The sequence below is a fragment of the Neopelma chrysocephalum genome, unplaced genomic scaffold (genome assembly GCF_003984885.1).
Source record: "Neopelma chrysocephalum unplaced genomic scaffold, ASM398488v2 Primary Assembly neopelma1_101, whole genome shotgun sequence".
NCBI lineage: Eukaryota > Metazoa > Chordata > Aves > Passeriformes > Pipridae > Neopelma > Neopelma chrysocephalum.
The window spans coordinates 2,189,987-2,203,634 of NW_020897764.1; the positions used below are offsets into that span (position 1 = coordinate 2,189,987).

Consider the following 13,648-nt stretch of genomic DNA (forward strand, 5'->3'; position numbering starts at 1 on the left):
AGAGAAGAGAAGAGAAGAGAAGAGAAGAGAAGAGAAGAGAAGAGAAGGACTTTATATGTAAACATTTATAACGGTGCTGTGTGGTCCCTTCTGTTTTGTGAAATCAAAGAGAAGTTCTGTGAAATTGCATTATTGATAATTATGGAGTGATGTCTCCCCAAAGTTCCCTCTCTCATTACTCTTGGAATTATTGAATTAGTGATTGGTTGATGGCCTGAAAAATAAAGGTTGTAACTGTGATAATTTTTATCCTGCAGATATAATGTAATTGCAAACATTATTTTATACATGAATAAGTGTTTAATCTAGGTTTGAGAAAACACAATGTACTATATCCTGGGAGAGCTACAGCAATAAACTCCACAGATTAATTCTATGGGTCATAAAAAGCTATTTCCCTTCAATATAAAATATGTTGATCTCAATTGTTTTGGCTCCATCTTTATGCCGGTATTTCTCCAGAGGTAGAGAGAATGCCTGAATGATCATCAGTTAAAACTTAATTATTCCACATCATTTGGGCTTTTCACTGTCATTTGACTTGGAAAATCTTCCATGCACACAAATATTCATGTTTCTTGAAAATTGGCACAATAATTTTTTTTAAAAAACGAAATATTTTGTTTGTGAAAAAGCAAGAGTTCACTTGATGTGGTGAGGGCAAAGGTAGCTAAACACTTCCCTTTAACATTGCTATACGTGCTCCACTAAAAAATCTGTTTCTTAAGTGAAAAGCTGGGACATTCCATGTCTTCATCCCAAATTTCAGATAATTACTTTCTCATAGCATTCCTTTGAATGCCAAAATCAGAATGTAAAATACAATTTCTACCACTTACAGCCCTAATGATACTTAAAAATCATTCGAAACAAGTCGTAGCCATTGAATCACAATTCCCTTTTAGAAAAAATCATGTTGCCTGTTTACTAAAAAATTATTTTACCTCTTTTAAAAAATATATTTCACCCCTTTATGAAAAATGTCTTTTAGCCCTTTTTAAAACCCTACTTTAAAGATAATTCACAAGTTAGTGTCAGTCGCAACAAAGTGCCGCCGACATCTGTTGCCAGCGTGAAATCAAAGGAAAGACCAAGGAAAGCGTGCCCGTGGTAGGGAAAATTCCCTCATGCACCATTGCAAGGCATGGGTGGGATGATAATAATCTTTGGATTTTGGCCATTTCTTAGTTTTAGAAACAGTTTCATCTTGCAAACACCGTGACATGAGCAGACTATACAATATGCGTCAGTCGGGGACGGTGGGACGTACGGCACGGACAATGGCAGGAAGTTCTAATTCCATCTGTAGGTACAAACAATATGGGGGTTTAGAGGTGGATCTCAGATTTTCAAGAAGAAGAAGAACATCTGCCTTTCGAATCAGCCCTGCTGATGAGGAAACAAACGTCAGGCATGAAAGCCACGAGATTTACACCTCCTGCAAATGGGTTTGAGGTCATTGTTCCTCCCTGCCAAAGGCTCACCAGCTTCTGTGCAGGTGTATTTATTGGGTTTTAGGTGCAACTACACTTCAGGCATTTTAAAAACATCAGATAATGATAACTGTGTGTTTTTTTTTTCTGCTTGGCTGTGGAGACATTCGTTGGTGATAAGCAAACATGAAGTATTTGGTCATGCTGGTGTCCTGGCTATCAGACGTCAAAACAGATGTAAGGAATAATCATCATTATTAATACTGCTTTGTCCCAGCATGGAGTTTTCCATTTATAATTTTTAAATTACTTTAAACCAGAAAAAAACCCTCTAACTTTAAGCCAGGAGTCTTGTAAGTATCCCAGTCATCATCAGACTAAGCGAAGGCTTGACTCTGTGAATCCCTTCTTAATTCAGAACCCAACACTCCGTGTGCTGCTGTGACAGAATCACAGGTCAGGAAAGAGACACTACAAACTAACATAATGGTAATTAACAGTGTTGATGGTAAATATTTCTTTCTTTTTCTATTTTCCAGTGTTGTGATAGCACATAGTTCTGACTGGAGAGTGAGGTAAATGTCTGTCAACTACTGGTGCAGAATGGTGGTAATTACCTGGGTCATACTGTAAAGCCTGTGGAAAAAAACCCTCCTAAATCAGAGGAAAGATACTGATTTTTTAAATCTCCTGGCCAAATACTTGAAATTACACATCTTTAAAATATGCTTAAGCACAGCCTTCAGCAGAAATAATTCCCTGAGCTGACACAAATAAAAAGTTGCTGAATTTAAGATCACTCAGTGAGATCTCTTGGGTTGATTTTTATTTGCAGTTGTAACGTGTGTGCCGTGGTTCACGTCTCTGTGAAACCAGAGAGCACAGTTTCATTTTGTACTGTTCTTTTCTAAAATATTTTTATTTAAAACTTCTTTTTTTTTTTTCCCCAAAAAGGGTGATTTTGAGCCTTTATCCCAAGGCTTAACTGTCCTTTCATTCCTCGTGCAAGCAAACATTTTTTTTCTCACATTAGAATCACACAAAACAAAAGTCATTATGTGGCAAAACCAAAAGATATGTAAGGTGGCTTCAGACAAAAAAATTACTTCATAGCAACTGGAGAAATCTCATAATGATTGAAACCAACAAAATATGATACTTTTTTTTCATGTTTTCTAATGCTGTTGGGTTTAGGGCAGGAATGCCTTTCCAAAAAATATCATTTTATATTATGAATCTATTTGCTCTTCATTCTCCTGTTGGTGATTGTGTGTTCATCTTCAGCCTTGTTGAAACTGTTGGTTTCAAGTTATAAATAATGTGTTTATTAAGAATGTAAACACTGAAGGTGGACAGATGTTCTGAGCCAAACCTCTGAATTGACTTTAAGGGAGTTATTGGAAAACTGACTCGTGTTTTCAATCCATTCTGGGACATACAAATAATTAGAAAATATTCTAAGAGTTTAAGACAGACAGACAAAAATACCATTAGATAGAAGAAACTGTAATGTCATTATAAACCTCAGCACTGATGGTGCACTGATAAAATAAATTACAGTGATCTGCATGGACTCAATAAAGTTTTAAAAGTGCATAAATAAAAATCCAAAATATATATATTTTGAGCACTGGATGCTCAAATATAACATGATCTGTAATCAGATGAACTTTTTCTTAGCAAAAACTAAGTTAAATAAGTAAGACACATTAAAATGCTTCATACACCTTTATCTTAATTTACTTCCAGGAAAATTCTTGAGGAGTCTTAAACAGAGAACTCCATGCTGGGACAAAGTGGTATTAATACTGAGTACTAAATATAAATACTGAGTATTAATATTAAATTTAAGTCAAATAAGTCAATATTAAATATAAAAGTCACATGCAAACATTAACACTGGAATAATTCCACACTACCAGAACATGAGTTAGTTTATATTAGTTATTTACCACAGACATTGTTTGGATTGTACAGCAGAACAAAATAAAATAATATAAAGGAAAAAATAGTGCACTCAAGTAAGTGCTGGTTGTTTTATGGTCCTTAACCCTGTGGCAAAGCTGCCACAGAAAATTGGTGACCTCACTTTGTTCATGGCAACAGACAGTTCCATTAACAAACACACAATTACAAGTCTGCTCCCAAAATAGATTTGGGGTTGGCAGAGAGAGAAAGCTTGTCTTCAGGCATGAGGATTTCAAATAATTACAATGGAGATGTGGAAAATGACAAGATGGGTGACTGCCTTATTGTGTAAATGTTCCAGAACATTTATTTTTTTTTTATCCTGGCACATGGCAAAAGTTTCAAATGAATGTTCAAAGAAGGAGGGAAGAGCCCCGTTGAAAAAAAAAATGTTGTTTGGGATTCAGAGCAATGAAAGCAAGGAAGTGGCTTCAAGCTTTATTTATGACTTTATCACACACCTGCTAATTTCACAAAGTTTTTAAAATGTACATGTACTGTGGTATTCATGCACATTAATTCATCAGCTCTGCTATTCCAGGGTGCTGACATTTATATTTATATTTCACAGGGGTAGATCTGATGGGAAAAGCGATTAATCTATTGGCACATTCGACCCAGTACTTTATTTTTTAAAATAAATTATCTTTCTTACTGAATGCAATGTCTTCCTGAGCACAATAGATCAAGTAAAGATACTAAACCTGTATCTGTGTGACCACAGATTGGGTTCAGCAAACAGTTGAAGAGTTTTTAGTATGAGACTACACTGGCTGAAATTTGGCCAAAATCTATTTGTTACTGCTCTATTTTTTAGTAGAATCACACTTATTCTTTCCCACCTTTGGAGTCTTTTAATAAATATACTTTATTCCCCTAAAATCAAAATGAAAATGCTTTGATCTGCTGCAGGAAAGGAAAGGGAAAAAACAAGACTGGAAAGATGACAAAGCTAACCAAGCACCCAGGGATGGGCATCATATCACTAATTTTTATATCTAAAGATGGACACATAAACAGGTAATCACTCTGGGCTTCTTTACATTTTTGGACATGGAGAGAAACTGGTACATCCTGAGGGCAAGTCAGGTGACCTTGCTTAGGTAATTTGCAGAGCAGAGGAAGAAACTACTAGAAAATGCCTTTTCTCCAGCCCATGAACAGCCAGTAAAGAGAGTCTGCCATGACCTGGACACGGCCATGAAATTCCTAAATACCAAGGGCCTGGATGGATAAATCACACTCACAAATATTCTGGCACTGCAGAAAGGCTGAGTCTATTTTTATTTAGATTAAAAGCTGAGAAATGGGAAATAAGGTTGATATAGAAATAATAACACCTTGTAGCGAGTCTCTGAAAAAAGACTCCTCGATCAGACAAGTTAATTGAAAGTAAAGCATGAAGACTTGATTTCATATAGTCAATGTGTTATAGGTTTTAGCTGAGCAGAATTTGAGCTTTAGATATAGTAGACATAGAAAAAGAAATAGCAGAATCAGAGGAAGTTGTGACAGTTGGAAGAAACCATGGTTAAGACATGGAGCAGCTTTTCCATGGGAAGAGACTACAGAGACAAGGATCAGTTCACTACAACAGGACCCAACTGATGGACTGCAGCAGATGTTCACAAACCCCTGGATGGTGAGGAGATGATTAAGGAACATTTACTCACTACTTTTCATAATATTCTTCCCAGAACAATCCTCTGTTTATATCTCCCGTGGTGTGGACTACAACCATAATCCATCCTGGGATAAAGCAGAGTTGTAGAGGGGGAAGGAAGGAAGATGATGATCCCTGCATCTGGCAGGTAAAATCCAGCCATCCCAGTTACTCTCTTTCATAGGAAAACCACATTTCTTAGTTGCTTTCTTGGCTTTCCATACTTTCCTCAGTGGTAGCTTAGGAACCTGAAATCTACTCACACTTTTTTCCAAGTTTATTGACTCACAGGCTGTTTACTGATACATTTGCATTCTGTACTAAAATTGATCTTTAAACAACTCTTCCTGATCCTTCTTGTTTACTTACAATTGCTACCTTCCCATTTTTTAGAAAATAGTTATGTCCCACATCAGAATCTGGTTTTTTAGGCTAGAAAATATAAAAACTTTCCACTTTTATAATTCTTTACTAAGACAGATTTCTCATTCCCCTGGTCTATGCTTTTCCTACACTTCTCCCAGTTTTAATGGGTGAACTTGACCTGGTATTTCACTGAGGGCACATCAGTGCCTTGCACAACCTATTAATATTTCTTCACCTCCTAAAACTATTTATGCTGAGACACCCTAAGAGGAGATCCAAGGCTATTTTATGATGCTGGCTCAAAGTCACTGTATGCCCTGCCATTTACAAATTCTAAACCCCCACAGACAGTAGTGAGCAGTCTCTGTTTACAAGACCTTGTAGTTTCTGCAGTGAAAATAAATTCTTTTTTATTGCCCTCATCATGAAACTGAGCCAACTCCTTTTTGCAGCACGATTTGTTCTCTGTATTGACAGAGCCTTTCAGCTTTTCAGTCATCAGTACATTTCATTAGCAGACCACTCCCTTTTTCCAACGTTTATTGTAGGGAATAAAAACTGTCTAATCCCAGACTGAGCAGTGACAAATTCCCTTGTAATGTTCCTCATGCTGATAATTCTTTTGTGAGTTCCTTTCCTTTATCACCTCTATAATTCTACAAAGATCTCTTATTTTCACATTACCAAATGACTTCTCACTTGGCATAATGTCAAATACAAAAAAACCCTCTTATTAGGTCTCTATCAATTAATTTTATTCCAATTTTTTTGTTTTCAGTTTAAGTAACAATTTTCAAGTTGGTGCTATAACTGCAAGCCAATTTACTGTATATTTAGATGCAAGGTAACTGTAGATTTCAATGAGGCAAGTGTATGGTAAGGTATGACAAAGCAGGTGAGCTTTTAGAATAAAGTCCACCCACAGAGTCTGAAAAAGCAAGAGAGAGCTCTGAAGTCTTGCAAAAGTTTAGGAATGAGACACAGGTATAAAGATACCTGTTTTATTTTTAACTTTATGTTGTGCAGCCGTCACTTTTTCAGGTTCAATTCTACCTCCCATAAAATTAATCCAGTCACAATGCATAAATTCCATCCTGACACACTGAAAGGCAGAATATTAGCTTAGATTTAGAGCATTCTCAGCATTACTCCTCATATCAGCCACATCCACTCTACACAGAAGTTTCCCATCTTTTCCTGATAGCTTTGTACTAATATGATAAGGGAACAACATTTCATTTCTGTGACTCAAGGTCTGGTCTGACCTCATCTGAACCACATCACTTCTGTGTTTTCCAACACCACTAGTGACAGAGAGAGCTGTTGCTCACCACACTTTTTTTTTTTTTCATTCCTTTGCCCTCTTTCCTTAGAAATCAGAAAATTCTCCAGAAATCAGAAAATTCTCCAGAGAAGGAGCCAATAATCTTCCTTCTCTTCAGGCGTGTTCCTCAGCTTTATGAGTTGCCCTGCTCTGTTCCACAAGGAATTGGATGTGTCAGGGGAGTAACCTGGATTTTTTTCCCATGCTGCCACAAGCAACTTTTCTATTCCACATCCACACCCAATATATAGTCCACTTCTCTGCTCTGTGGACCCATGTTGGTGAAAGGCTTCCTCAATTTCCTTAATAGGGAGACAGGAGCCACATGTCTCAATTATTTGTGCCAATTCCAGGTTCCGCCTCCCCCCTTTTCTTTTGCATTTTCAACCATACCAGTCCCTTACTTACAAGATGTCAAACAGAATCAGTATAACAACCTCTTTGTCCTCTTGATTCTTCCTTTTATTCTGAGTTTAGTTTCATTTTTTTTCATTTCCTTTACCACTAGTTTCTGCTCCTTGTTCTCCAGTCTTGCAAACTTCCTCAACCCTAATTCAACTCTTCTTTGTCTTAGTGGTCACTTTTCCACCTGGGTCACACTCTTTATCTACCATGCTAAATAGCTTCCTTATCTTCAGACCTTATTTGGCAGATACCTGCTATTTCTGCTTTGTGAGACCCTCCTCTCCTTTCCTGTATCTTGTCTCCAAAACCCCATTCTCCCATCACCTTTAGCTTTATGGTTTTGTCCCTGGGTCCCCTCTTTCTCAAGTGTTAGAAGGTGACATTTCACACATCAATACATTCCACTGCATATCCACTTTTGAAAGAATACAAATCTCAGAGCTTCAAATCTTGGTCTCACGTCCTCCTACAAATATTGCTAAGGCTGTACTATGCCTGTATTCTTGCCTTTCCTTGAAGGAAAAACATTAAATTATTTCAAGCAAAATCCCTTCTTTATTACCTCTTAGCAGCTGTTCTGCATTTATGAACTTATTAATTTTGCAAGCAACTCTTGCCCAATGAGCACTTTGGCTACAAGGCCTTTGTCTAATTCCCACAACAGAAACTCAAAGGCAAGGAAGATCCTGAAAATCCTGAATGACATTACACCCATAGGGCAGGAGGCACAGAAGTTCACTTACCTCAACAAACAAGGGCTCAATTCTTCCCCACCAAGGACTGGATCCCACACAATCTCTCCTACTTTCTCTCCTCCCCCTGCTTCTGGTAAATTTAACCTCGTGCTTCCTTCATGTTGTAAAATCACAAACTGGTCTTGGAGAGAGGTCTGAGATTCTCAGATGGATTTTTCAGCGAGGTCAAGCCGCTTGTTTTTTAGCACTGTAACATCACTGACAGCTGTTTCCCCTTGAAAACAGCAGCTTCCCCACTCTTTTTTTCCATCACCAAAAGACTGAGCTGTAAAATACACGATGACATCTATTTCTATTCCACAACTGTAAACACAGAGTGAAAAACTGCCCACACACGTTATTTCCCCTCGCTGTTGGTCTCCCAGGCTCTCTCAGTTTGGGGGGGGAACTACTCCTGAAAAAAGTTTTCCCAGAAAACTGGCTCACACATAAAATACACTTCCACCAAGAACTGGGAATGCCCCGTGTGATTGGACCCTCCATGTGAAGCTGCAATTCCTTTTACCATTGGCCAAGCCAGATGGACATTTCACAGAAAGCCTTTCTTCACCAGCCAAACAGCACGAGGAGAGTGGGTGCATTTCAGGGGAACTCCAAAATTAGAGATTGGACTCCAATTAGATATTGGCTCTGGGACAGGAAAAGGTGTCACTTAAGGAAAGTGGATTGAGGGTGGAGGAACCTTTGTTCCACCCGCAGTCCATGAGCCAGCAGAGCATCACTTTCCTTTTCAATGTCCTGAAAGACATTAAAGGTGAAGTAACACCTCAGAATTGGGGTTATTTCACAGTAGATGATACAGAAAATGATACAGAAAGGATATCGAAAAGGATACCCCCAAAAATGGCTTGTTTCAGATTAAAAGAGTGATGATTATCTGTTACACATCTCAAAAAAAACTTGTCTTACTGAGTAAAGGGAGTTTCCCACAGCTTGGCTTTCACTATGTTCTAAGTGCACTTTTAAAAGTTTGATATTGTTGAGATCATTTAAGATTACTCATGGTAATGAAGTGCACAGTTAATTAAGAGTACTTATTTTGTGCTTGCAGCAATGTGGAATAATCCAGTTAAAAATGGGCCAGCAAATAAAACCTGAAAGGCAGGTGACATCAGGGCTAGGGATGCCAAAGTTCAGTAGTCAATGTACAGCTTCTTCTCTGAGGTCTTCAATATAAGAAGGACATAGACCTGCTGGAGCAGGTCCAGAGGAGGCCATGGAGATGCTCCAAGGGCTGGAATATCCCTTGCAACCAGATAAATAATTACAGAAGTAAAACTAAGCTGACAGATATATTTGAGTATCTTACAGGGCAAAATAATGACCAGTTATTAACATGATTTGGTGCTGGTATGGGTTTATTTCAAGAATGGATTAGCATGACTGATGAAGGAACTTTAACTTCCCCACTTCAGTAAAATAGTACCAGAGGAATGAAGAACAAGTGCTCAAGGGCACAAAAACCCATAGTTTTAACCATATGATTCTCTCTATTAAAAATTGTTAATTAATAGGAGATTTCAGAGAAAGAGATCAATTGGGAATAACTAAGGACACACTTACTCGGTGTGAGAAATCTTGGACAGATAAGGAGTTATATTAAATTTATCCAATTTAATAAAAACACATTGGCTTTTCAAATAAATAAAAAAAAATAAAAATCAAAAACCCCCGAATACAACCAACTCCAACCAATCAAAATTCCCTAACACCAAACTGGAAGCAGCATAAATAATTTTGAAACAGGGTTGTTCACATTTCTGGAGCAGCAAAGGAGGGCAGTAAGCAGAGTTGTGGGATCACAACAAGGAAAAAGGTGTCGACGTGTGTTTTCCAAGGTTTACAAGCAGCCAACCCTAATGAAGTACACAGCCTCCTCTTGATTTGTAAAATCAGCCTCCTGTTTTTTTATGTTTTCCCACAGATAAAGGCATTGTTTTGTTTATTCTCACACAAATACTCCAGAGAAAAAATGGGAAAGACACCCCATGACCAGTGTTGACTGCAGAAGGACACCGTGACCTGCTCCCAGTAAGTGATAAAGTCAACAAAAGGGATGCAAACACTGGCATTTTGATTTGTGAGCAACACAATGAGTCTGTGTTTCAGATCAGGCTCAAATATATTGTCTCCAGGTAGCCTGAAAACCAATGCACTGCTTTTCCACACAGGAATTTGACTTAAGGGGTTTTCTCATCCCACGTGTTATTTGCTACAGCAGGTTCTAGTAATGCAATGAAGTTACTGCACTGATTAGGAAGAATATGGCAGTGAAAACTGAGGGTGGGACTGGTTGGTAAAGGAGCTGAAATTCAGGAAAACTGATGATCCAATGAATGGATCCAAATGAGCCACATCCCAGTCTAGTGATGGTTTTGCACGAGTTAGCACAGTGAGGAAGGTGCCAAGGACAGCATCCAGCAGGGAAAGCTTCTGCTATGGTTTTACTACATGTTGTAACTTGAGGCTGTGGGCTTCACTCAAGCTGTCATTACTGGGTCTATGTAATCCACCCCTGAGTATCCACAACTTCCCTACACACAACGTGGAATGGGGGCCTGCAGCCCACCCTTAAGCTCAGTGTCTCCCACATACATGGAAAACATCCTGTAGCTCTTATCAACATGTTTCCAGCACACACTTTGCACATTCAGAGAGTCCCCTGAGTGGGTATAATATGATCATTTTTTAATTTTTCAGTGGTTGTAAAGAAAAGGACAAAAAACAAAAAGGAGGTTACAATTGTTAGTGAGCAGAATTCCTTCCTGTCCCGGGAGCAACAACGCGTTCTCAGCAACTTCCTCAGGAATTCTCACTCCTCTTTGGCCATTTGTTATCAGTTGGAGCAGTGATGATCATTAGTGCTGGGAGCATGAAAAACTCATTACCAAAATCTACAAAGCACTGCAAACTCCTGCATTTCCTGGCATGCGTTCCCATTAAATAAAAAATACTCAGATTGTCAGTGATTTAGAACAACTGCCCAACAGACCTGGCTGAAATCTGGAATTTCCATCCACAAGAAATGCCCATAACAATGCAAAAATTATGGAGCTGGCCCAAAAAGCAGCAGCAGCAGCAAACATCAAGGCAGGACACAAAAATGGGGTACATTGAGATAACATCTCCACCAGTGCGTTTAAAGGTACCGAAGCATGTAGGTTCCAGTAATTTGTCTAAATTTATTTGAACCTCCTGATATTTTTGGCCTCCTTATCTCCCAGTACTGAAAGTTACTCGTGCTGTGGAAAAAAAGAGTGTCTTGGCTTGTTTTAACATCAAAGCCTGAGCATTTCCCTGCCAGCTCCCAAGTTTTTGGACTCCGAGAAATAAGGTATAATCACTCCTTACTCAACCTTATCATGCATGTCTACATTTTTATTACTTCCAAGTTATTCCTCTTCAGTGACGAAGAGGAAAGATTTTTTATCTGTCCACAGTAAAGGGAAACTTTGTTTTTGTCTTCCAGTCTGTTATAGTTCTGATGTGTCTTTACTGGCCTGGTCTTTACTGGTCTTACAACTCCATGCAAGATAAACTATGAGAAGATCATATATTTATACAAAGACATTAGCATGTTTTTATTCTGTTCTCATTTCTTATCACCATAACTCCCAACACATCATTTATTTTTTGTCCATCACAGAAACTATCTGAACTGATGTGTCCAGATAATTAAATTACTAGCAGTGGTGCCAGAATTTCTCTCCTTTTCTAGAACAGCCTATTTAAAGCCCATCACTAGGTAAGTATATTTGTGACTGTTTGCATCATGTATAATGCTCTGCATTATTAAGACTTAATTTAATCTCCCATTTTATTGTCCTGTCACTATAAAACAGATTTCATTTCACCACTGGATATTTATACTGTAAAAGATCTTTATGAGTAGGTTACTTAAATTTTCTTATTTTATAGGGGAGACAAGTAACCACTTCAGGAGAGGATTTATCTCATTCTAAGTTAGGCATTAAAAATAAGTCAAAATACTCATGATCTTTTTCTCCTTTTTTTTTTTGAGCATTAGGGAAGCCTGGATGCAAATTTTTCCACAGATGTGACTGCTCTGAGGAATTCTATAAGCTCTGTGGTCTTGTTATTCACTACAGTCAAAACTATTCCACCTTCAGCCTTCAACATGCTGACAAGAGAGATTTACCCAGGGACCCAGAGCATTGTGGGTACATGGTGAATAAGCCACCCAAACAGATGCATTTCAACATGGTTTGAGAAACTAAAATCTCTCAGCCTCTCACCTAAAACTGTCTTTTTCAATAAAATATGCACGCAAAAATCAGGACAAATGAAACTTCCATTACGTTTTCTTTTGTAAAAACCTGTTGATTTTTGGTTAAAAAAAAAAACATAAGTGGGACAAAACAATCCCAGGGAGACCTATTACTGGCTGAAAATTCCATTATCTAAAACAACTGTTACTTGTCTTCAACTATTCATCCAGAACTATGCCAGTTATGTAAATAATTGCTTACCATGCTTGTAACACTCACTAAATGGTACATATTTCTGGATGGTATCAGGAGTGAGTTATTTGTCTTGATATTTACAATATCCTAAGAGAAGCACTATGACATAAGCATTAAAATAGATTACTGAAAATTACATAAATAAAATTTAGTTTGCCCTTCTAAAAAAAATTATGCAAAGGTCAAAAAACTAAATTTTTGGACAGAAAAATCCCTGTTTCTTAAAAACAAAAGATAGGTGCAATATCTTACACAGTAGAAGCCAGAAGAGTAAAAGTACTTTAAAATGAAGTTGTGTGAGAAAATCATGAAATGTCTCAAAAATAGAGTTCCCTTTATAAACAATTCTGGAGGAGAACTGTAAAAATATTTAGATACTTTAAAATGCAAATAAGGCACCATAAGGAATTTTCATGTTCACTTTAGACACAGCTCCCCTAAACACAAACACAGATGATTGATTGGCCTTGTCATAATCCATCTGTTAAGAATTGACAGATGATGGGGGAAAAAGGCTCCTTGCTTGTATTATTGAAGAATATTTATCATTTTATGGCAAGTGAAGCAATGCAAACAGTAACAATTATGAACTTGCTGCTTTTGGTGATCCTACCAAATGCCAAATAAATCATCACTTGCACAAATACCTTTATGAACCCGGAAAAAATCAGAAAAATGAGAATAAGTGGCATATGCTATAAAATTTTTACATCATTTGTGTACAAAAGTGGAGTCAAGCCAATGGTTGTAGTGTTACTGTAAGCAAAAGAAAGGGAGAAATTACAATAAAACAAACAAAGAAACAACCTGCAAATGCTTGCTGGGACCTCAGGAGGTGAGCAGCTGATTGTATATCTCAAATTTGGACTAAGTTGCTATTTCCTTTTCCAGACAATGCAGAGATTTAAGAAATAAAAGCTTACATAAATCAAATTCACGCTGCTCTCAAGTGCAGCTGCTCTTTCCACGTCACTTCTTATTACAAGCTGTCGGGGAACAGTTTTCCCTTTTGCAGATAACTTTTGGAGATCCTCACAAGAGTGGATTTTGACAAGATGAAGAAAGCTTTTCTATTCTGACCCACTGAAATTCACACTATCACAAAAACACCTTTAATCTGTATAAAAGCACAATTAAATGCAACTGTGCGTGAGCAAAGCTCAACGAGTTTTTAAAAGAGGTTATAATGGCTTTCCATTAAAGCTCAGCAATAAATATATTTATTACACCAATAAACTGAGACCAGATCT

At 37.6% G+C, this 13,648-nt stretch overlaps 1 protein-coding gene across 3 annotated transcripts in view; it reads right to left on the reverse strand.

Moving 5' to 3' along the window:
- MINDY4 (MINDY lysine 48 deubiquitinase 4) overlaps positions 1-13,648 on the reverse strand; it is a 69,292-nt gene that overhangs the window by 24,316 nt on the left and 31,328 nt on the right. The window lies entirely within an intron of this gene.